Below are 25,857 nucleotides of genomic sequence, written 5' to 3' on the forward strand. Positions count from 1 at the left end.
TAGTAGCGTATACTGTTCATACTTGGTGAGGAAAGGGGAGGGGTGACTTTTAATCCTGACCTTGTCTGTTGTTTGTCTCATTAACCTGCAAGCAGGTCTTGGTTGTAAATAGAAATCACATCGATATTGTTCCCAGGATCCCTTCCGACACCTAACGCCTGCTTCATGTGATCTCTTTTGTGGTAAAACCGGCTGTAATTCAAGCCCCCTCTGCGCTGAGAGTGAGAGTGTATGACTGTACACACAAAGCCCATATTATTTAGAGCACAGCGATATTTCCCAACACTTCAATCTCTAGGAGTTGTTTGCATGGCACACTGCGAGGTTAGGAGTCAAATTCCTGCACGTAAGAGGTGCTTTTTATAGGCAGCTAAGTGGCTGCTTTCCAGTCTTCTACAACAGAGCTGTATGGATTAAAATACCTAATACACACTGCTGTTCTGTTCCTAGTACAACAGCCCGACAGAAATCTAATTGCCACTCTTTAATCTCTTACCTCAAATGTCGACAATCGCAGCCAAGGCAGGTTTGGTTTTTAACCGGACTCAGCTTGCCATCAATGTCAACATACATGGAATAGTGATGACAGCTGACATTGATATCTTGTTGGTTTTAAGCTGTGAGTTGTAAGATGGTGACCATACACCAACATCTGCCAAATGTTTTAATGTTAACATCAACAACAACGTACCAAAGCGTTGGTAAAAAAGTAACCAAATTTCATGTTTTGCATGTTCTTTGGTGAGTTTGATGTCCAACCAAAATTCAGTGTGTGACGTTAACCCGGTAAAATATATGTTCTGTGCGGCTTAAAGAGTCTTTCTGGCGTCAAATTGGCGTCCAGTGCCTACTGGAAGCTGTGGGGCTAATGGTAGGTACTGGTAATAATGGTACTGTGTTGTTTCCGATGCTGTATGACCCACTGCTATACTGTGTCATATTGTTGTGTCCAGATGTCCAGATGCAGTTTACATAGACATTACATTACATTCTATTTTCCACTCTGTTATTTTACATTACCTTCCAACTTCTAGGTGCCCGGTTTTGACATCTTCCTGTAATCTTTTACTGTGGAGTGAACTCTGCATAGTTGCATAACATTGTTTTTAGATCTTTAGCAAGAATTACAGCTATTTTTTATATTTATTTCTGAGTCTTACTGGATAGTGTTGCTATTTTCTCTGTGTGTTGAGAGTTGAAAAGATGACCCAGTCTGCCAGGGTTTTGCTTTTAACTGATACCCGCGATGCTTTCCCAGAGGGGCCTCTTTTCATGGCTGTTGACTATGCTCCTTCGAACGATCTTTTACCTCCGCTGTCAAACAGAAGGTCGCTTTTCGTAGCTAAGTATCTCTAAACGACACTTTTTCCAGCTGTCTGCTGTACTGTTCGAAAAGGCATGCATCTCCGAACGTCACCACAGCGAGCTAAGGTTAGCTTTTAGTGTCTCAGAGTTTAGCTTCATGGCTCACCGATTTGGGCTACTCTAACTGTGAACACTGGCACAAGCAAAGCCACGGTCAGGACAGCTAGCAGAGTCTGGCAGTGATAGTCATTCCGGGGGAAAGATTGTCTTAGAAAAGGTGCGAGAAGTAGCAAAAACATCACTATTTAACTATGCCAAGCAGTAAATGCAGTTTTCTATTCTGGGGTACATTTAATTGTTAGAGAATTATTATTGTTGGCACAATTTATGGTTTTCCAGTTCCTCATAGTTTCACTGTCAGCAGAGATGTCAAAGATGCATGCTTAGATCAATCAGTGCCTTTTAGTGGTCGAGCTCTTTTCTTTCAGGCCCTCGGGCCTACATTATTTCTGAGGAGCTGTTGTGGTTTTTCTCTCTGAGGTTCCTCAGAATGCTGCTTGTGTAAGTATCTGTGGGGGCCTTGGTTTAGGAAATTAGTCTGGCTTGAAGAGAGAATCTTTCTTCAGTCAGACAGGTAGGACAACAGGCTTAGACTCGTCTGCCCCACCACACACACATATATACACAACCCTCCTTGTTCCCTTCTCTGCTCCTCTGTGCGCTCCCTTATGTCTTCTGTTCCAGGCCATACACCTAAAAATGAGAAATTAGCTGCATCAGCATGACCTAAACATGGTTCTTCAAATGAAACGTTTCAGTTTACAGAAGATTAATATTATGTTTGGTTGGTGCTGGTTAGGTGTGTAAGAAAATATCAGTATATTAAAGTATTGCACTATTATGTTTTGCGATACTGTATTGATTCTCAAAAACATGGTATTGATTTTTAATAAATAACATTGGTCTTGGGTTGGGGCAACCAAGTTGCCCAGTATGACTGATGAAAGCACAGCCCATTGTTCTCTCAGACTGATGGCTGATGGATTCAAGCTCTCAACCCCCCGGGCCATAGTGGTAGTGCATTTGACCACCGAGACACTTGGAGTCAATATTGCAGTGTTTATGTGTTGCTGCTGAATAATCAAAATACAACCTGTTAAATTATAATTCTAATGATAAATGTATTGTCATTCCGCCAATTCTGAAAGTTGGTGCTCATTGGAAAAATCCGGGTTTCCCACAAGTCAATAGGGCTTTGTGGTGGCGTTCATGTAGGTTCATTCTATAAATACCATTTTTCGGACACTTTCTGACGTTCATCTGTGGTGCCGTATGTAGTGTGTGTACCACACAGTTCCTCACTTCTGTCTATGAGGGGTTTGGTGTGTTATCCTTTGGTATTCTCATCCATTATTTTGTGGATTTCCTCCAGATACGCCTCCAGTTTCCTCCTGCTTCTCAAAAACGTACATGGTATGTGAACTGACACTGTTAAATTGCCACTAGGAGTGAATATGTGTATGTGCGGTACCCTGTGATGGACTAGTGTCCTGTCCAGGGGGTGTTCCTGCCTAGCACCCAAGGATTCCCAACCTACCGCAACCCTGACCAAGAAGAAGTGAATAAGAGGATGGCTAAATGAATGGAATCCGAAGGCAGCATAATTGCTAATGTAACCAGGATGTTTCAGGAGTTCCAGACGACTACCGGGGTTTATCATTCACTTGGAATCTGTAATGAAATTCCTAAGACACCTTCCGTGTCAACTGGGTATTTGTATTCCTGACTCCGGCACACATCATGTTTGTAACTCAGGACCAGTTACATTTGTAGTAAGTACCGATACTGGTTCTTTCCCATGCAACTACAATTAGTTTTCTAACCGTGAGTAGTTTCATTTTTACTCACTTGGACTGCAAATGAATCTGCTACCAGCTTTGAGTGTAACTTTGCTGTGTAGTCTGAATATCTGCCCATCATCAAAGCAACTCTGGAAACTCCTATAGACTGATCGTGTCTGCGGGGAAGACAGCGCTGGAATATGTTGACTCATTCCTGAATCGTCTCTGTGGCTTTCCGACTGAAGCTCACTCTCAGCCTGACCCTGATGACTCTTGTAGGCTGTAAACAGAGCCTTTCTAAGAGTGTTTGTCAGGACTGGGCCTTAGCCAGGAGTAAAGTACTGTCGGTACTCGGAGCTGATCTGATAGCACTGCAGCTAAAGGCATTCCAGAGGTGTGAATGGCACTTCTTGGCACCCAAAGCCATTAGTCTCGCTGCCGCACGAAGACAAAAGGAAACCAAGCCACTTTGACCCTCAAAGTGCTTCACGGAGAACAAGACCCTCTTTCTGTTTGCTTCGCCTTTTAGATTCAAGTGTCTCCGCCAGCATTATGTAATTTGATCCTGTAGCAAACGTGCAAGTCCACTTGATTGAGTGTGGGAGCCTTAGCCCATTGTTCAGACACAAACTGCAAGGTGAAACGGCCTCTCCGAGAGCGCATCAAGACTGGAGATTGGAGCCGAAGCTTCTCAATTGAATTGGCAGTTTTATTGGTCCTACATGGATGGCCCGAATAAGCACAGGTGGCATCGCAAATCCACAGCTTAGGACATTAACCCTTTTCACATGAAAAAGGTTCCTCCAGGGTTCCGCAGTGTAAACAGCTTTCAGAATCAGCCGCCCATTGCTAATCCCATATCCTCCTGCATTGTCACTGAACAAGGTGAACAGGTCCAGCCACCACAGGCTGCAGAATGGTCTGCTTTCTTCACAAAGAGACAGAGAAAAGAAGATAAGAGTAACCAGAGACGCTCGTCCGCTCGGGGAAGTTTCCCAGGGACTTTTTCCTGGCGGAGGCCTGTAGCTGTTCTGTGAGAATAAGGGGAGCAAAGGGCGGTCAGAGGCTGAAAAGCCTGTTCACCAGAACACTGGACAGAAGCAGGTGTATCTGAGTAGTGGGAGTCAGGTGGTGGCAGGGGGTCGGAGGTTTCCAAGAAACAACTCAAGCTGTTTAAGGTGAATGATTTTCTGTGCTGTATTCAAATTCCAGGCTTTGGAATCAGTGATTGAATGAACATTGAACAATACTGATGTTATACAATTAAACTGGTTTAAGTTGTGCTATTTTAATACAATAATAACCATTTATTTAGTACATTTTAAGAGAAATGGCATTTTGCTATACTAAGTTATTGTATACAGGTTTAAGAAACACAAATTAGGGGCTTATTATGGTCTTGTTCTTTGTTCAATGAAGGCTGAATTAAACATTTCTAACTTTTATTTAAAGATTATTCACTATGCATAGATATGATATTATTGATTAGGACCATTATAATGACATTATTAGTGTAATAATGCACAATAAATCCCTTTTCCCACTCTGTTATATAAATTATTGAGCATTAGTTACTGACTAATGACAACAACTGACATGTTGTTGGAATGTGATTGGCAGTACTTACACACTAATAACATGTAGGTTCTGGGTAGTGCCAAAATAAGTGCCAAGTGCTTAATAATCATTAATACATCAAGAGGTTTTGTATTTTCTAAACTGAGATGTATATTCTACTCCTCACTAATTAGAGACATAAAAGCACTGAATAAGTCTTGTAATTAATGCATTTGCATCACATATTCAGTCTCTCTTTATGGTATATAGTTTGCAAAAGCAAATCTGTATTCGGTATGTGTTTTAATACAAGCGCTCAGTTTATCCGTGTTTGCTGTTAAAAAGGGTTAAACTAACATCTGCCCAGCCTGCATGTTGTGTGCAGGACATTTCAGGTGCTAAAGGCTCTAATCATCACCAATTAGAGACTAAACAGCACTAAATGATTTGCATAACAGGGTGGTAACAAAGTTTGTTGTGCATTATTACAACTAATATTGCAGCTGTTGGTGATTTCCAACCTGAATATGTACTAATGATTAATGCACAGTGAATACATCATTTAGTAATGTCTAAATTATGCACAAGTCCTTTATTAGGGCTGCACATTATTGGAAAAACTGTCATAGCGATATTTTGTCAATAATCCAGCAGGTCACAATATTAATATTGAATATTGTGTAGTGTGAATTGGAGTGAAATAAATGATATGGGGCAGATATAATCTGGTAGATATCTCAGCATGATGTGTTTGATTTAATTTGCCCTACATGACATTACACACCTTGCGATGTGACTAATGTGCATACACACATTGTAATGGCAATGCTGAAATGATACATTTTGCAGCTCTATCTTTAATTAGGCCCTTATTTGTTGTCTTATTTGTTCTTAAAATAAAGCATTACCCTGACCTTTTATGTTTATCCTGACAAAAACAGACAAAATGTCCTAAAATTCTCATTTTTTACTTGCATACACAAAGGTCTGTCAGAGCTCCATTTATTTAAGCTGCAGAAATAACAAATGTTATCAGTGGTGAAAACTGTGACTGAATAGATACCTCAGGTTTCATTGGTTGTATGTTTTCCTTTTGCTTTTCTGTCCTGCTCCGTCCTTTCTGTTACTACATGTTCACTCAGAAAAGCATGCGCAGCTCTCGAAATCTCATTAACTTCCTTTCTGTTTGCTGCCAAAGCAAAAAAAGTGGCTGTGACTTCTACTAGCCCCTGGGAAGCTGATTTGCAATTGAAATCATTTCACCAACTTGTTCTTCTAACTAGAGCAAGAGGCTTCTTCTGTTGAATGGCAGCATTGGCTTTGTTGGATAGTGTGTATGTGGCAGTGACCACAGCTGAGCTGACCACAGTGACATTGTCTAGTTTGGCCCTCTGGGCTTTAAAAACACTGATGAGTTTTCTTTTCTGTCATGTACTGTATAAATACACCCCAGTCAGGATTTACAAAGACTGTACCACAGTGGCCCAAGGGTAGCATTGAGTTTAGTATCAGAGACAAAAACACACAGTGCTGAGTTTGTTTGTTTTTTGTTTGTTTGTTTTTTAGGGGGGGGGGGGGTTTGAGCGACTTCCTAACTTTATTTGTTCTTACTCCTAGACCTGTTTACACAATGGAGGCTGGTTCCCTGGACACAGATTGAGCCTAGTTTTGAATTAAATTGCTGTGTTAATGAGAATCAATTACAACACAATAGGAAATTATCTTTTGGCTTTATCCGTTACAGCATTGCCCCACCCATAGCAGATTGAGGTTCGATTGCCAGTCCTTGGGCAAGACTCCTAACTCTACGTTCTCTAACTGTACATACTTTACATTCTACATCCTAACTCAGGTATTGTATCATGCTGCCCGTCATCTCTGGTGTTTGCTAGCCAATGGATCAGAGCTGGGTAGCCGGCGCTTTCCTTCGAGTGCGTTGGCTGCCCGGTGGCATTTCATCAGTGGCAGCTCAAAAAAGACAGTGCTTGTGAATGTGTCAAAGAAGGCATGTGTTAGTCCTCACCCTCCCAGTGTTGCGAGCATTAAATGTGATGGGGAAAAGTGATCACAACTGGGTTGGGTAATTGGAGGAAAACTGGGGGGGGAAGGTTGATAGCATTGGTTGACCTCACTGATGTACAAGATATCGACATATGGTGTATTTACTGAATAACTGACTGGTTGATGATCTGATCATCATGGAGTTATCTATTGGGGTGATTGATTGTTAGTTTCAAAAGTAAACAGGGCATAACTTTTTAAGGACTTGTTTAAGTCTAATCATGGACTATATTTTCTTTTCAATGAAGAATCTCCTTTGTAAATGCTGGATCGTCCTTGGATAGTCCTCAGTTTGAGCTTAGTTTGTCCAGTTATTGGGATGTTAACAAAGACAGACATTGATACAGGTATTGGAAGTTAATGTATATATGTGTGTGTGTGTGTGTGTGTGTGTGTGTGTGTGCATATCTTCGATAATACTGATTTGAATTACAAGCTTATTAAGGATATTATTATTATTGTTGTTGTTGTTGTTGTTGACATGTCAGAATCTCATATGTCAGAGATCTCATTCAGAAAGGTCTGTAATTAATGTTACCTATTCAGTGTTGGTCCGACTCTCACTCTCTGAATTTAATATGTACATGTATTGGTATCAACACATGTTCAGTTGGTAAGGGTGCACATTATATTGGTACATGATGTACATTTATTAACAGAAAATGGGATTTTTTTTACTGCTGCACAGTAGTAGATTACCATTAGTGCTGTACATGTCCTTTCTCACTAGACAACACTGTTGTATGTGACTTATGACAGTTATTTTACATGTTTCTGTTGTTATGTCATGTAATTAATGTAAAATGAACAGTTATTGGTATGCGAATTGGCAGCGAGAATTGCCACTTATCATTATTGGCCCAGAAATTTTATATCTCTGCATCCCACTTGGAAGTAATAATGATCGTATTACCATTATCATTAGAAATTGTACAGGCTATAATAAATATGCTAAGCTGACTCTTGACATTCCTCTGGTATGCTTATCTTACTGACCCTGTCAAGATTAACTGGCCCCTCAAATTAATGATTACCTGCGCTGCAATGTGAGGAATGCCGTTTTTTCATGACTTATCTCAGTCTCTCTACCCATAAAGAATGCACCTCTCCACCTTGGGAGCTCCAGTCTCAGTTAAAAAGTAGTAGAGAAAGAGGGAGGGAGAAAAAAACCAGTCTTAATAAGAATGGCAAACAGAACAAAAGCTGGAAGATCTTTTGAGCTTTTGCCATGACAAACAGAACTGTGCAAACTCTGGAACAAGTGGTTCATTGTGTAAAAGCCAGTACCGTTGTGATTCTGTATACATTATCATTTGACTGTGTGAGGAACTTAACAGCTGACTACTGTAGTGGGCTAAATAATGCCCACTTACCTCTCAATTCAGTAGTCTTAATACATCCTAATTGAGTACTTGCAATACTTCTTGAACACTGTTAATACTCCTCTGTTCAGTACTGTCAGTTTTATTGAGCATTGTAAATAAGTCTCCATTGAGTATTTCAATATCTCTCAACTGAATGTTGTCCGTACTTCTCAGTGGAGTATTGTCAATACGTCTCAGTGGAGTATTGTCCGTACGTCTCAGTGGAGTATTGTCCGTACGTCTCAGTGGAGTATTGTCCGTACGTCTCAGTTGAGTATCGTCAGTACGTCTCAGTTGAGTGTCGTCAGTACGTCTCAGTTGAGTGTCGTCAGTACGTCTCAGTGGAGTACTGTCAGTACATCTCAGTGGAGTATTGTCAGTACGTCTCAGTGGAGTACTGTCAGTACGTCTCAGTGGAGTATTGTCAGTACGTCTCAGTGGAGTACTGTCAGTACGTCTCAGTGGAGTATGCTAATTCTTTAGTGAACTGCTGTCAATATTTCTGAATTAAGTACTGTTAATGCTACAGTGGACTCCTGTCAATACGTCTCAGTGGAGTACTGTCAATACCTCAGAGTGGAGTACTGTCAATACCAATATTTTTTGGGGTACGCTAATTCTTCAGTAGACTGCTGTCAGGACCTCTAAATTGAGTACTGTCCGTACCTCTGAGTTGAATTCTGTCAGTGCTACTGTGGAGTACTGTCAATACCACTGAGTTGAGTTCTGTCAGTATTCCTGAGTTGAGTACTGTCGATACTTCAGTGGACTACTGTCAATACCTCTGAATTGAGTCCCGTCAGTACTTCTCACTGGAAGTTTCTCAATACTTCTCAGTGGTGTACTGTCAGTACTTCTCAGTACTTTTCAGGTCCTCCCTCATCAAAACTTAATTTAGTGCTCTCTGAACCTTCAGCTCTAATGCCACACCGAAACAATGAAAGAAAATTTATGTTCATTTTATGAACATCTTTTCTTCTTGGGTCACCTGTTTTTGTTAGGCAGATCTAGTGTTTGCTGAGATTAACATGGATGATTATTTACCTCTGAAAATCATCCAGCACTGAAAGGTCACTGGATTAGCACAGATGGACGTGGAGATTTGCTACAGACTCTGTGTGACACAGAAAGTAATAAGCAGATGCTTCAGTATCAAGACGCATTGATCAGATGTGGTTATTCAGACTGTAGTTTGAAGAGCTGATGCCTGTGTGGGCTTATTTACATATAATAAACGATATAGTAAATGGAGGTAATGTAACTAAAGAAAGGCTGAAGAAATGACCACACACAAACACACACACACACAATTATTACTACTGAAAATGTCTAAAATTAGAATCAGGTGCTGCACATCAGCTGCAGATGATTAGAACAGGGTTGGAGAGGATTTTGGAGGAGTCTTTCATGTGACCTGCACAGTACAGCATCTACCATCAGAATGAGACTGCAGAAGTTTGTGCTGAATATGCAGTGCGTTTAACTGCCAGAGCCCCACTTTGCTGAAGTGTGTGAAGCTGTGGAGATAAGTGCTCTGAGAGTTTGACCTGCTTGTTTCATCTGAGTAATGGAACACGTGAAGCTGCTTCAGTCCAGATTTCCCTCACACTTAATTAGGGAAGTGCACATGCACTAAGTCGCTCAGCCACAGTAAGGGTTGGGGTGCACTTTGTGTCTGTGTGTGTATGTGTGTGTATTTGCGTGTGTGTGTATTTGAGTGTGTGTACATGGACACCGTTTTAGCCTCTTAAAACAGCACCGGTCAACCTCACCTCAGAGCGCTTCAGCTGTCATAAACCTCATCACTTGTGTTTGATGTCCTCAGAAAGGCTTGAAAGTTGTAAATAGGAATAAAAGTAACGTTATATAGACGTTATTTTTGAAGGGTCCCAGAAACTGTTCAAGGGACATTTTTTCTGATGTCCTCACAACGTTTCAAGAATGTCTCCATCGTTTAGAAAACCATGTCTTCTCTGACATCCTCAAAATAGCTTAAACATTGTAAATCTATATTAAAATAACATTATATGGATGTTTTTTGGGGAGGATCCCAAAAATTGTTTGAGTGTCCTTTCAATGTCTTTTCTGACATCTGTCATCACTACATTTTCACTACATTTCTTATTAAACCACCACCATCTTTAGGATGTTTCTGGAATGACCCAAAAGTTGCAAATGGGTATAAAATAATGTTATATAGACGTTCTCCGAATAATTTGGTCCCTAGTGCACTCTGTAAGTCATGAAACTATGGATTCAATGCACCGTAAACACTTCATGTTCACACAGGCTGACTGCCTCTTTGTTAGACATATAATGTGCTGTTTGAATACAGAAGCCCCTATTTTCATGACCTATTTAGTGCACTACCCCCCTCCCACCCACCCTCTGTGAAGATAATTTGCTCCGAACAACTCTCAGCTGTTCATTGTTGGAGATAAACATTGAACTTTGCAAAAAATTATGGATTTTGTGTCAAAAGATCAGATTTTTGTGATTTGTGCTTGACTGTGTGAACGTAGCCTTACACACATGTTCACACACACTTACATATTGCAACTCACTTACACTCCTATATCTGTGGAGCAGGACTGGTATTCACAGAACATCTAAGATCAGACCTCATTTGCATATTTATTCCGTTTTTAACCATAAAGTCTGTTTCTAGGTCAGCAGAACTGTTCTGAGCTGCATTCTGAAATCTAGGTCCTAGCCAGTGGTGCTGTGGCGTCTGTGGTGTCTGCCTTCTAAGCGATCCACATCTTTATGCATGTATGTCTGAGCAACATAATGCATGTCTGATCACTTTTGAACGGTTTGATTTGAGGCGTTACTACAGTAGATTATTCATTATTTAGTAAGTAGCTTTGAAATATCTGCATCTAAAATACCTTTTGGTATCTGGTTTAAATAGCTGTAAAAACACTTACCATTGAATAACTATGAGAATGCAAGTGAATTCAAGGTTCTCTCATTCTTAAACTTGACTGGTTGGACTGAAACTTGTCTGGGGGTGTTATTTTAGTCTCCACTTTATGATTAAAACAATTGGCTTGGATTCACGTCATTATCATAATGCTAACATAGATTTTTGGCTTTAGTTTCTAACTAGCTAGCCAGCATTATCAGTAGGGATGTAACAGTACATCATCTTGAGGTTGCAGTTCAGTCCATGCCATCGTACAGAGAACACACAGAAGACTGAGTGCGAAGACTCATATGCGTAATGCAGAATCAAATTTCATCTTTGAACGGTTGTTTTTTCTGACATTCACGTTTCAACACCCTTATTACTAATAAACCTCATCACTCGCATTTGACATCCTCAGAGTGGCTTGACAGTTGTAAATTGGAATAGAAAATAGTTCCCAAAAACATACAGGGACACATTTTCAGTCCCTACATATTGTAGGGACATATTTTCCCTACAATGTTTCAAGAATGTCCCGATTGCTTTTATGGCCGTTATATTGTAGGGTACCAGAAACCATTGAAGTTTCCTTTCTAACATTTACACAAAGTTTCAACGCCCACATTACTCATAAACCATAAAAAATGACCACAGTAGACTAAGTGCAAAGACTTATGAGCATAATATGGAACCAAATTTCCCAAGTGGCAAGTTCCATCGGTAAACCATAAGCTATTAGTAGTTTAGCAACATGCCGTGCTAAGTTTAGCTCAGTTTTCTGGCGTTGGATAAAATCATTGGAACTAAAAAAGTTCTTTTCTTTGAGAATGTCAGGCCTTATATTGAAATTCCAGGGTCCGCATGCTGTTAACTGTAATATGTAACTTAATTGAAGCGGGCAGGACAACGCTCACAAGAACTGTGCAACTGTGAGTGCGAGGTATTGGTATTTTCTGCTCTTGGGATCCCCTTGCAGTTGTGGAGTGGCATGGAGTTCACTTTTACTCCATTGCAGTAAATACAAATCTTGCTTTAAGCGCTCCCTCATGGACAGATGCTCACATGCATTTGTTGACAAGTTGAGATATACAGAATCAGCATCGGAAGGTAACAAACTCTTACATGTTGAAGTCTAAGACTAGGGTCTCCACAGTATGTTACTGATGTTTAATAAAGCTGATGTTTGGCTGATATTTACATTTTCATTTATGGTATTTATCTGAGGCTCTTATCCAGAGTGACTTAGGTTTGAATTATGTTACACAGGTAGTAGAATGTATAGTTAGGATTCCAAAATCTCCTTATTGGTGTAGCATGGTGTAGTCACCAGCCCTGAAAATCGGACCCTAGTCAGTCACAGTGAGGCCACTGTTACCCACTACACTACAACTATTGGTGCTTTATCTAGTATATCTGTTGATCACTGATACATCTGCTGAATTTAAGCATTGACCAGAATCAGGCCTCACAGTTTGTGTAATTACTCCTGGCTCTGACAGCAGACCATAAAAGCAGGCTTACCTGCTTTTATGGTCTGTAGATGCATAGATACAGTCTCTGTGGTGTTGACGAAAAGGCAACTCTCTGGTCAGCATGTTTTTTGTCATATCAGTGTTTTGAGTAAGTGTCAGAGATGGAGGTGCAACTACTTAGGTGGCACTATGAGTGCTGAAATACTTGCTTGGTATCGCCATTATAAGTGTGTCAGTTTTGGTAAGGATGAGTGGACCATCATGAAACCTGACCAGGCACGTTGGCCACCTGCACTGCAGTATAGGGGAATTTCACTTATTGCTCAAACTGTTGGTGTGACTTTGGTGGCTTTGGTGTGAACATTTTACAGTGATTATAGGGACCCATTTGTTCATGAGCCAAAATGACCAGTGAACCCACATGTGTGAAGTTTGATTAAATCCATTATAAAATCATTTAGGCAGTCATTATAAAATCCATGATAAAATCATTAGACAGTGGTAGGCCATTGGGCTATTGATCACAGGATTGCGGGTTTAAGATTAGGTCCACTAAACAACCACTGTTGGGCGCTTAACCCTCTTTGCTCTAGTGGTGCTGTGTCATGGCTGATCCTGTGCTCTGGCCCAGTCTTTTTAAGCTAGGATATGCAAAGATAATAATTGTGTTCAATTGGACCAGTGTATGAGAAGACATGTGGGTTCACTGGTCATCTCACTGGTCATATATATATTTCTTTTTTATTTTTGTGATATTTTAAAAAATACTCAAATATGACCAAATTGCAAATCACTACTCTGAACTGCAAGTGACCTCTTTGGCACTAGACCGGTTCTAGAAAATTGACCTCACTGGGAGCCTTAAAAAGAAAAAGTGCCCCCGCACTCTGAACGGCAGAATGGCCCCTGTGTGCCGGAGCGTGGACTGTGAAAGACGTGTCTGTGAAAGGACTGAAGGACTCTCCTAGATAAATAACTGCTCTCCAATAAAGCAGAGCAGTGTTGGGGGAACAGTGGAGCCATGGCCTTAAGACTAAATGATCTGGCCCTTGCGTAATTAATGCTGTTTATGGAGAAGGACATTTTGCTTGGTCACTCTGCGGTTGGACTATGAATTGGTGACTGTGAACTACTCATAAAATGGTAATTCTGCTGTAAACTAGGCTGGGGGTTCTCCAGCCCATTAAATACAAGGATCGGTTTCATAAAGTCAGATAAATGCCCAAACAACACCCACATCTGTCCGCTCTCTTCATGGCTGCTTTATGCGATTATGAGAGAATTGGTATTTCAGGCTCCTCCCCCTACCGTTAGTGTAATTTATGTTTTGAGCCTTCCCTAAAGGACACACTTTACGTGTTGTATCTGGATGGTATCTGGATCTACTTTGACCGGATTCTGTTTATTCTTGTCATTAAAATGCGTGCCCAGTGTGATTAGATCAGATCTGATTTTACTTTCCCATGTAAAAATCCCACCAATTTGATGTTTCTCATCAAACCTGTCCTGCTCCAGGATACTACAACACTGTGGAACAATAGATGGTTCTCACATTCCCATAACGAGCTATTTAAGCCACAAGGGAACAAACTCTGTACTGCTGCTCTTATCGACCATTAAGCACAAGCATGAGGGTGCGCACACACACGTACACACATACAGTGAGAAAGAGAGAGAGAGAGAGAGAGAGACAGAGAGAGAGAAGCCAAGATCCCCAGTAATCAACAGACAGAATCCGATTACAGGAAACTCATTTGATTTACACTCGTATTGAATGTGGACGAGATCCGTCTCTGACCACCTCTGACAATACGAGACAACCATATTGACCTTTTGTGTTGGACACAGATAGAATTTGCCGTCCGTCTTTAACAGTGAACACACACCCATACACACTAATGATCGAATACACACACCATGACAGTGAGCACACCTGCCCGGAGCGGTGGGCAGCCATTGCTGTGGCGCACGGGGAGCAGAGAGGGGGAAGGGCTTTTGTTTAGGGGCCCAACAGTGGCAGCTTGTTGAGCCTGGGTATCGAACCCTCAACAAGTCATCAGTGTTCTCTAGCCCACCAAAGTTGGCAATATCTGCATTGGCCAGGAATCGTCAGGAATTTTACCACTGAAACCAATGCAATGCAAATTTGGTTTGAGTGATCCGATCGTAATCTGATCGCAGTACGACTTGGGGGTGTTTCCACTTGGCTTTTCAGTTCAATCTGAATGTGATTCGATCACCAAAAAAGGTAGTAATGCTAAATAATGCTTTAAGACCCAGTCCGGCTTTTTCTCTGTGCTTTGGCCTTTCGTCAGTTTTCAGAGTTTTCGTGTGGATGGACAAAACACAGCTTTTTTTCCCATTTCTCTGCCTGATCAGAAGTTTGTGAGGGATTCTATGACTGCAGTCGGCGTCACGGCAATGTAAAAACCCCAACGCTAGATTTGCTTTCTGATTGTGAGCTTGTTCCTGGTACAAATCAGGGTTTGGGCCGTGTGTGAGATGGAGTTTGAGAGACCTGCTGTTTGAACAACACACACTGTTCTGCTGATTGTTCAAACTTTGTAACTCAGTGTTTGGGAGGTAAGCAAAGTGATTCAGGGTGGGATTGGTGTGACTTGTATTTGTTATAGAGAAACTTTTTTACAGTGGTGGTGATGGGTACCATTTGTTTACTAGCAGAAAAGACTTCAGAATTTGAATAGTCAAATAATGGTAGACCTGAAACAGCCTGTTTTATTTGTGTACTGTTTTGCCCTCTTTTCCCCCTTTCTGCCATGAAGGGCTTCACAAAACATGTTTTATGCCAAACAAAGTATTTCTAATCATAGTTCCATTCATCACCACGGTGAGCAGTTCTGAAAAAATGTGCTTCGGCTTCATACTGTACTTACTTCTGTTTTGGCCGCTGCTTACGCTGCTTTTTGAGGCAACATTATGTAGCATTTTACCATTAAATAGCAGCTTCAAAATCACTGTGATGCTCCACTGATCTGTAATTGGCAGGATAGTGTCTATTAGAGTCATATTAGTATAAAATCCTGTAATATTACTTATTGCCGCTTCTGTCCACATTCTTCTTTAACCTCAGCCTATCCACAAATGCATGTGTAAAGCAAATTCCTCCTGCCGACTGTAGGGGGAGACCAGGAGCAAGAAATGTCCAATCTCGCATTATGCTGCTTTAAGGAATTGGACATTAACCTTTGTGAGGTGTTCACGCCTCATGCTGGGGTGGCATGTTCCGGTGAACGTTTTGGGGCCTTTTTTTTGCATTCTCATGTGATTGTAGAGATTTTCAGAAGCTCTGCTGAAGACTGAGAGGATAAACCTGCGTTTTCCAAAAAACCCTCCTAAACATAAAGGGAGCTTCAGATGGATTTATACATTTTTGATCCATAAAAAAAAACATGTTTGTTCTTAGGGCTTCACAATTTATCATTTCAGCATCATTATGTCAGCTTGCACATCCGCAGTAGTCACATCGCAGGACATGCAATGTCATGTGAGGCAAATGAAACCAAACACATCACACTACAACTTTTTAGCTGAAATCTTGGAGACATGAAGTGCATTATTAATATCATGCCATGTTGCATTATTGACCTCTGGGGAAATCTGTTGCCAATTTATGTCTTTTTTAATGTATTTTATTCTTTTTTAATGTATTTTTTTTAAATATCGCAACGTATATCGCAGAACAAAATATATCACAGTGTCTGTTTTCTTCCAGTGTCGTGCAGCCATATTGAACAGGATTACAAACCTCATTAAAGGTTTATAGAGGGGCCGGGTAGAGTTTAATGGAGGGGGCTGCGTCTGTCCCCAGGGCCTTGTGTGGTTGCTCTGATGTAGCCACACCTACAGTATGTAGTGTCTGTGGGCTGGAGCTTGTTGTTTCCGTGATTGGTTACCTGTTAACAGTGAAAAGGCTCATTTGTGCATAGCGTGTTCCCTGAGGTTAAAGGCTTCTTACTTTATGGCCTGTGCCGCCACGCTGCTTTGGGGAATGATTATTGGAGTTTTGTGTCTGAAAGTGTTTTTGGCTCCGGCATGCGGCCCAAACTCGCCCCCGTGACATCAATCAGTCGTTTGACACTTCATTGGCACGGGAAGCCCTCGCTTTGCAGCGTCTGCGTTCCTGCGCAGCTGAGAAAGCTGCGTGCCTGTGAGCCTCAACACACTACAGCTGATCAATAGCAGGGAGGGTTTATTGCTGAGGGTCAGCAGATGAACCAGGCTGGAGCTGGCAGCTGATGGACAGTGTGCCATTTGCAACAGTGAGGTGGCAGCGGGTTAGACGTCCAGCACGGGAGTAGAGTTACCCCCAAAGGCCTACAAGCTCAAACATCTGTGACCATGCAGTATTTTTTTCCCATTTTAATGGAGCCCATCAATCAGTGCAGTAGATGGATGCGTCACAAGGATCAAGGCTGAGTGTCTCAGAAATATGTGAACAGGAAGGAACAGCGTTTTTTAACATCAAAAGCTCAGATGAGGAAGTGAAGGAGGGCATATTTTTAGGAGAATGTGAGTCTGGTTGGCTGTGAGCCCTCCTGTAGTCCTGTGGTGCATCAGGTGGACGGCAAGACTTAACCTGCCTTTGGAATTTGATTGCCTTCATGCACATCTGAGCTTTACCTGCTTCTCTCCCAGCCTCGATATTTGACTTATAGTCTGGGTAGAATTTTAAAAAGGGCTTCAACAGCTAATCCATTAAAATAATTGTCCAGTAGCTGGTTTAAAAGATAAAAGATTCATATGTCTCTGTAAAGTTAATGTATTCGAACAAAAATGGCTGAGACGCAGTACCGGTTGGGCCCAATACACTTCAGTTTGACATCATCTAAAAATCTACAGACACTTTACTGTATGTTATTTGAAAATTGACACAACCACTGCCATTCTGGTCCTTTATGTGTCTTCAGATAAAATAAGCACTGCTAACTTTAGCTACCTTGGCTACCTCAACTATTGTCCAGAAGGTCCCCTTATAAAGAAGTATACTGCATTTAAAGACTTATGCTCCATTTGAACTGGGATGTCGGATTTTCCAAGTTCCAAGTAGGAAATTTCAACTGGAACGCCCCCCACAGGTGGGATTTCCTAGTCTGAAAGTCAGCAGAACCTCACCAGCCCTGGGTGCACAATCCAAGATAGCACTTCTATCCATTTGTGTCCCATTAAATCAAAGTCACACTGACAATTGTAAATTAAGCAGCTCGCCTAAGATCTTTAAATTTGGGCCCTAAATGTTAGCTAGCAGACATGCCGCTATGTGCACAATATCTTGTCCAAATAGCCCAAAGAAAAGTAAGTAACGACATGGATCATGTACGCCAGCTGAACAGCATTCACCGCACCAGAAGCTTGACTTTGGAAAAGTCCATTTGTTGCAGTCAGCTATGTGGCATTAGCTAACTCGTCAACCATAAATGTAAAAACTCAACGTAAGCATAATTATATCCATTAACAAAGGGATGCAATTAAAAAAGAACAGGGTTGATTCTTCTGCACTTCTTACTAATCAGTAATGCAGCGATAAAGAACTGCAAGAACATCCAACACCTGAGGACACTGTAAACTAAGGTTCTTGTGTTGTGGTTGAAATTGTGAATTGAGGCCTAGCCACTAGGGCTGCACAATATATCATCTTACAATCATGACCTGCAATGTCTTGTGCAGTCAGCTGTTTTGCTTCTTATACAAAAAGAAAATTCACTCTGTTCTCTTTAAAATTCCTGTATTTACATTCATGGCATTTAGCAGAAGCTCTTATCCAGAGCAACTTACAAGGTTACACAATGTAGTGTTAGGAGTCTTGCCCAAGGACTCTTATTGGTGTAGCATAGCATAGTCACCCAGACTGGGAATCGAACCCCAGTCTCCCACGTGGTGTGGCAACTCACAGGCAGGTAGTGGTGCTATCCATAGCGCCACACCAACCATATTTGTGGTTGTATTTGTTTTTATTTGTTCTAATATAGCAAATTATATATTGCAATGTCAGTTTTCCCAATATTGTGCAGCCCCACTAACCACCTACAGGAGTATTTTTACAACAAAGCCAAAGTCAGGTATCCTCACTCAACTCCTTTATGATCTTGTGCTTCTGTACAGTTCTTTTATGACCTCATTTAGTCATGATTAATGTGAGCAAAGCTCAGTACCAGCATGCTGGCTCAGATGAGATGTTTATACATTCAACCAGCAGATCCCCTTGCAGACTCCAGAGCTGCTGTGTTGTTGAACCACACATGTCTGGAGTTCTTATGCTTGTACTGGCCTCATTATCGAAGCTCAGTTTCACAATTAGTTACATAAAGTACATTGCGTTTGGTTTCTGTTCTTTATCGACTGGCTCAAATCTGGCCTTTTCTGTTCCGTTTTATATATGAAAATATGTCAAGGATGAATGCATTATAGGTAAATAGTGTAAGTAATAGTGTAAATGGTAAGTAAGTGACTTTGGTTGGGGTGAACATTTTTACAACCCTGTTATTTTACCTCAGAATGAAACACGCAGATTTTTCCTTTAACGGTGGGTTTGTGAAAAAAAGCTCTGTTTTTATTAGATCACAACAACAAATCTTACCGAATAGTGTTTCTGTCCTCTGGTTGTGTCCTCTCAGCTCTATGTGCTGTTAGCAAGCTGAAGAGGTCGTAGCTGGTTAGCTTTTAGCCTTGCCCCTTTGGCTTCTCTTGGTTCAGCTTTCTCAAGTCTTACCAGTGAAAAATAAACAGTTATTTCCCTTTGTGTGTGTGTATGGCTCCAGTTTGGCTGAGCTGAGGTAGTCCAGTTTGTTTTCGTGGCAGTTGGGGTTGGAGCAAAGAAGCATTTGCTTTCACCATGTTTGTGAGTCTGTGCATCTCATCTGTGGACACTGGTACAAGAAAAGCTGTAGTCATGAGGCCTGGTTTTACATTGCAACCCATAACTAGTAGAGACTGATGGTGATGAGCTGCTTTCTAGTATTAACACCACCAAATTCCCCCAAAGTCGGCATCATATTTTACCGTTTCGCCAGCTTTGAATAGAGCTTTCTCTAGAGGGCTGGGTTTATGTCAGTTTGATGATTTAACAGTTTGGGGGATTTGGAATTGGCCCGTTTTACAGCTCTGTTCTTGTAAAGCTGGAGGAGGAACAACAGTGTGTGAGGTTCACAGTTTGTCACTTCCATGTACCGTACTGTAACTGTAGCTTCCATTCTAGAGCTTTCTTTCAGGTAACAAAGAGAGACTGTACACAAAACATGAAAGTAAAATTTCATCCACTTTCAATCCTAATAAAATACTTGCTCTTCACAACTGTGGTATTCAAAGTTTCGAATCTGTAGTTTCTGCAGAATCGCCCTATAAAAACCTCCCAATAGAGCTTCTCTACAGAATTACGACATGCTGTCGGGGGTTGAGTCACCTCTCATGCTTTACCCAAATGACCCAGTTTGCATGTGAAGAGCTTTCGCCCTGCATTAACTCTCAGGGTCAGGCAGGGCCCTGTCCACAGGTGGGTTAGATGTGGAAAGAGAGAGAAAGAAAGCATTTCAGGTGCTCCTTTGTACCTTTGAAACACTCAAGTCTTTAATTAAGGCTTTTCCACATAGTAGTGTGAGTGTGTGTGTTGGGGGGGGTTCAGGTTGTCAGGGTTGTAAATCAAACCTGAGCTCATGCTGGCTGTTCAGTCTGTAGAGCAGATGCAGATAACAACTGGATGCATCTTTTTTTTTTTTGTTAAAGCTGAAAGATTTGCGGCCGCACTTTAAAAGGCCTCTCTGCTCTCCGCTGTGTCGTCTGAAAGCTGCAGGCTCTGTGTTATCAGCCTCACACATTCTTTACACTTTCCACAGAACGTAGAACTGGGGTTTTAAGGTCAGCCTCCCTGTTTGCACCAACAGGAGCGTCAGCTAAGACTGTGCTGCAGATTTATAACACCTGAAGCTTTTAGGAGTCTGATCAAGACTAAAAGCCTAAAGCCATTAATCATCATTTACCTAATTTACAAACCCCCCCCCCCAACCCCCGCCTCCCCCACCTTCTCTTTTTTAACCCCTGCAACCCTAGACTGTTATGTTAACTGTTGAGATCTGTTATTAGTAGCAGTTCTCAATATTAACCCCTTAACACTCACTCAAGGCGTATGTATCACTGAGATGTAGTATTCAGTAACTACAGGGACTTCTGTACAAACTGGTGGGGCTGTTATTTGGTAACGAAGTGTGTAATGAAATGTTTGGGCCGTCAGCGGGCCACTGACCATTTAAGTGGTTAAAGATTAGTAGTATTAGTAATTATCATGAGCAACATCTATTAATTATTCAATATTTCATAAATTATCCAGTATCTATAATAAATGATTCAGTAATCACAATAAGCGATTCAGTGTCTACTATTAATAGGGATGTTTCGATTCGATCCAGTGACTGGGGGTGGGATGAGGGGCTGATTTAGGAATTTTTAATGGATCAGGTTTTGGATTTTAAAGCCCGATCCACTTCCGATCCTTGGTTTTGTTAAAGCAGTACTCTCTCTGGCGCCCTCTTGTGCCCTGTTACTTAAACTGTCTATAAAACCCTTAAACCTTCAATCTAAACCCCTCCAAAAAGGTAAGGCATGGATTTCACAAAGACCTCTGAAGGTCCTTACAAAGACCTCTGAAGTAGGCCTGTGATTTGTGAGGTGGGGCCTCCATGGATTACATCAGTGAGCCTTGGGTGCCCATGAACCACTTAATACCGGGAACATCCCAAAAGACCGGAGATTCTCTGGTCCGGTTGTTCTTGTCAAAGTGTTTCATATTCTTACACTTACACTTCTTACCCACATTGTTCCTGCTTCAATAACTGTTCACTGACTTCACCGGTCAGTTGGTGTATGTTTTTGTGAGATTTTTTAGGATGATTTGGATAGGACCTTAACAGAAATACAGTTGACTGAATTAATAATAAGAAGCTAATGCCACCACTGCTGGGATTTATTAGCTGATTTAATATTATGCATGTGGGCTGTAGGCTATATCAGATTTTGTGTGTGTGTGTGTGTGTGTGTGTGTGTGTGTGTGTGTGTGTGTGTGTGTAAGTACATCAGACAGAAGGGGGTTTGGATTGCGTGCTGATGGAGGAAGTGTCGGAGGGGGTGCAGCTCCACAGGACAATCAACTGTCATGATCAACCTCACACTCACTGCTTACTCACACACACACACACACACACACACACATATCACAGTCACTTCAACACCCTATTTTGAGCCAAAGATGAATCATGAGTCAGTAGTTCAGTCAGTACAGACCGACAAAATCGACATTAAAATCAGTACCAGTGAAATCCTCAAGGTCTTCTAGATCTTCAGAGAAGTCCTGATGATTTCTGGGAATTAAAAAATACATATCTAGTGATGCTGGTTAAGCTGGTTGACCAGCTTAGATCTTCACGTTTTTTTGTTTTTTTGTCTGGTTGACCATCATGACCAAGTGTGATCAAAATCACCAAAATGCAACATACACCATGCTGGTCAAGAGCTGGTTAACCTACTAGCGTACCAGCATAGGGTATGTTTTGGTCTGGATGATCAACTTTATTTTACCACCTTGACCATCAAAGACCAGCATAGACCATCTGAAACCAGCTACCAGCAAAAGCTGGCCATGAGCCAGATTTTTCAGCAGGGAGTAATTTTGGGTGTGTCGTTTGTGCTGAATCTACAATGGCCGGAAAGGTGTGTTGCCACTTTCTTCGCTCTAACATACTATCAGAATCCCGTAGGATGACTATCGGATATTTGCTGCATCATACAGAAGGTTTAAGCAGGTTGAGAGAAGTGTGTCAGCATGCACATTCAGTACAAATCTGGGTGACTATTGACTTCTGGTATGTATTAGTAATGCTGTAGTGTTGTAGCTCCAATGCACAACCTAAAGAAAAGCTACATTTGGACAGTTAATATGATCTTGGCTTAATGAAAATTTAGCTTCCTAGCAACCTTGTAATTCAAAGGACCCCTGAGACTTTCAGAGGAGAAAAGTATGCATGACAATACCTTATTTTAAGGAAGGAGGAAAACTGCTTAGACCCAGAATTCCTGATATATAGGAATAACAACACTACGTAAAGTACATCCATTCCAGTGTTACTTAAGCCTGCTGTAGACTACACTTGGTCGGCTTTATCCTGTAGCGTTATGGCATGTAACCTAAACAGCCAATCACCATTGATCTACCAGTGAGTACTTGGGTAATGTAATGTAGTACTGCTTTGATACTTGGCGGTCTCAAAGAAGCTTGTTTGCTAAATGTACTGAATTTTGACCCCCAGTCCTTCACCTTTCCCTCGCAGCTGTTTCAGTGTAATGAGCAGGTTCATGTTTTCAGGGTTGAAATCATGTCGGCGTGATTGAAGCTGTAATTGGGAGGTGTCTGGAACTACTGCACTGCGCAAGTGCCCAGCTGGTTACAGTGCAAGTTCTCGCGTTCTCCAGGCAGTAAGAGAGAACGAGTGAGTGAGAGAGTGAGGGAGCCACTCATTCCCGAACTCTCATGAATAAAAGCATGAGGAGCCTTTTTGATCTCTCCAGGCGAGCATTTGAGCACCACTGAACCTTCTCTTTCTATCTGTTTGCACGAGAGCACCAGCTCCAGCAGGGCGCATTAAAACGATGGTGGATTTTGGGACACGCCCATATGAAAAATCAGGGTCAGTCCCCATAATGAACATTTATTAACCCATTCCTGGAGGAACCTGAGTGGCTGCCATTCCTGATGTTTAGCCTACTTTTCTCTAGTGATAACACGGCGCCTCACTGACGTTGCTGCGTTTACTCGATATGTAAAGAACATGATCAATATTATCATAGATTCTTATTTTTTTTTAGTCTCAGAAACTCTCACTTTTTAAAAACTAGAAAATAACATGAATGACTTGTTTATCATTAATAAAAAAACAACCTAAGTGCTTAATGATTCAAACTGCATTTAGGAAAAAACACTGCATCCAACAATAAAACTTGCACCTATGTATCTTTTATACAGCAATAAAAACATGGTAGCTCACAGAAAGCGCTGATTCCACACCCTGATCTGTTTTTCCTAGGCTTTGTGTAAACAGACATGCAGTGTAAGTCCTCTGGTGGCAGATGTAAGCCAGTACCAGCTCATTTTTCATTCCGTGAAGGGTTGTGAGTAGGGGGAGGTTAATGCCATTACTAGCATTTAGACTGTACCGCATGTTGTTTCAGTATTTTGGGTAAAAATAGTATCAGCACACACAGACTCAAATATTTCTATTTTATTATTTATTTAGATTTGATTATTATTATGTCTTTGGTTCCTTTCAAGGTTCTTTCCTCTCGATCTGAGGGAGTTTTTCTCACTTTTTCTCACTCTTTCGCCACTGGCTTGCTCAAAAGGGACCTGGAAAATTTAAATACATTAGAACAGTGAAGTGAATGAAGAAGACCTTCTTAAGAGACTATTAGAGAACGTTTTGGGGAATTGCATTTAGGAACATTTCTCATGAACTTAATATTCTTTGTAAGTTTTTCCCTAGGTTTGTGAATCTGGCCCCTTAGTAAACACTGCCAAGTTATTGAATGCGCTATGACCGTTAGGGTTGCAAAATTATAATTTTCAAAGTTGGGAAATTTACCATGGGGAAAAGGGACCTGGTAAATGTGTTGTAAAAAGCACTATATAAATATTAAATATATAAATATATCAAATAATTTGTATCAAATATTTAATAAAATAATCATTTTCAGTCAAGTTTTCACAATTTGTAACAAATCCTTTAAAATTCGAAATAGAAGTATAGTGGCTCAAGAATCTTCGTAAAATCATTGATGCAGCAATATAGGAATTCTGGGCTGATGATGATATACATGTCCAGTGTGATCATATCATATCACATTGTGGATGATGTAGTGATTTCAGCAGGCACTGACCCATTGTTTGGTCTTTTCCAGCATGTGTTCAGTTCTGATGTAGTTTAGGCTCAGTGTTCGGTAGCTGAACTGTTAATATGACTTCATGGCCACTTTATGCAGTGACCTACTCCAGTACATGAGAACTGCTAAGAACATCAAGGCGGCCCGAAATAAGGACCTACTTTTGTTTTTATATAGACTGATTCTCTGTGCAAATGTAGGTCATCAGTGGACAAACCCAGATTAATTTATTCATAGTCCAGTCAGAGAGTCTTCATGAATTGTTGATTGAGGCTGTAACTAACATTGGGGACAAGTAGCTAACAGGAAATGGAAGCTGATAAGTAATAGTGCCTAATATTTCCTATTTTGAGATGGTAGGTAAGTAACTTGTTTACAGGTGTTTTTACTTCATTTAAGTCATTTAAATAAGATCATTTTGAAATAGGAAGATTTTATAGATTACATTACTTACAATATGTAAACACTGGGACAACATTTAGGATGATTTCTAGGATATTTAGGATGATTTCTCTCGCCAAGATCTGAGACTTGAATAATAAAAAAGTGTCTTAAGAAATTAAAACAAAGAATTATACATAGCTATACAAAAATCTTCTTTTTTATCTTAATTTTTAGATTACGAAAATCAGTGTTCTTGTTATGGCGTGTTAGGCCTGACCAAGATGGGAAGAACACTCGCAGAGATTGATTCAAAGCAAACAGATTTATTAACAAAAACAGATAAGAAGGAGGCAAGTGAGGCAAAATGCAGCAAACAGTGACCAACAGTGATGAACAAAAAAACTCAAACCTGACAAACGAAATGGCGAACAGAACAGAACAAAACCTGGGACTGGGAGAAGCTGGGAGCTGAGCAGGAACCAAAGGGGAGAATGACAGGAGAGGAACCAAAAGAGAGATAGAACTAAACCCTTTAGGCAGCGCCTGGGCATAGAGGGGGTATAACGCTCATTAACGGAAAGTAAATGAGCAACGCTCGTTAACAAAATGAGGTGGGCTGGGGAACCCACCGCTAGACCAAACGGCAAGGCCGACCAAACCTGGGACTGCTGCGCGCCGCTGAGAGCTTGGGTCACCTGGCTGGAGCCTGGGTACCTTAAACATCCAAACAGGAAGTGAGTGAGCCTCGCTTGATACACGAGTAGCCGGGAGACCGACTCCTGAACGTGGGTAAATCCTGAACCTCAGGTCGTCCTGGAGGCTCCAGTACGTACAATTAGGCTCCTTTAATATCCCCCAGTCCCAGGTGTAACTCATGAACAAAACAAACATGAACTGATACAATTGAACCAAACACATGACCAAAAACGAGGGGGAAGTTCTTATTTGGGCCTGTGGGCGGCGGCTCGGAATCTCCCTGGGGGAGGGCGCGATACCGAGGGGCTGACAGTTCTTAAAAAGATCTG

At 41.2% G+C, this 25,857-nt stretch overlaps 1 protein-coding gene across 2 annotated transcripts in view; it reads left to right on the forward strand.

Moving 5' to 3' along the window:
* The window catches only part of n4bp3 (NEDD4 binding protein 3), a 48,818-nt gene that overhangs the window by 7,099 nt on the left and 15,862 nt on the right, over positions 1-25,857 (forward strand). Inside the window, exon 2 of one of the 2 annotated variants that reach the window (XM_072673543.1) lies at positions 6,448-6,555. The exons of the other annotated variant lie outside the window; for it this stretch is intronic. The gene's annotated coding sequence lies outside the window, so the exon portion shown is untranslated. The remainder of the gene's footprint in view (positions 1-6,447; positions 6,556-25,857) is intronic. 2 annotated transcript variants of the gene reach the window in all.

Source organism: Salminus brasiliensis, chromosome 2 (genome assembly GCF_030463535.1).
Source record: "Salminus brasiliensis chromosome 2, fSalBra1.hap2, whole genome shotgun sequence".
Taxonomy (NCBI): Eukaryota; Metazoa; Chordata; class Actinopteri; order Characiformes; family Bryconidae; genus Salminus; species Salminus brasiliensis.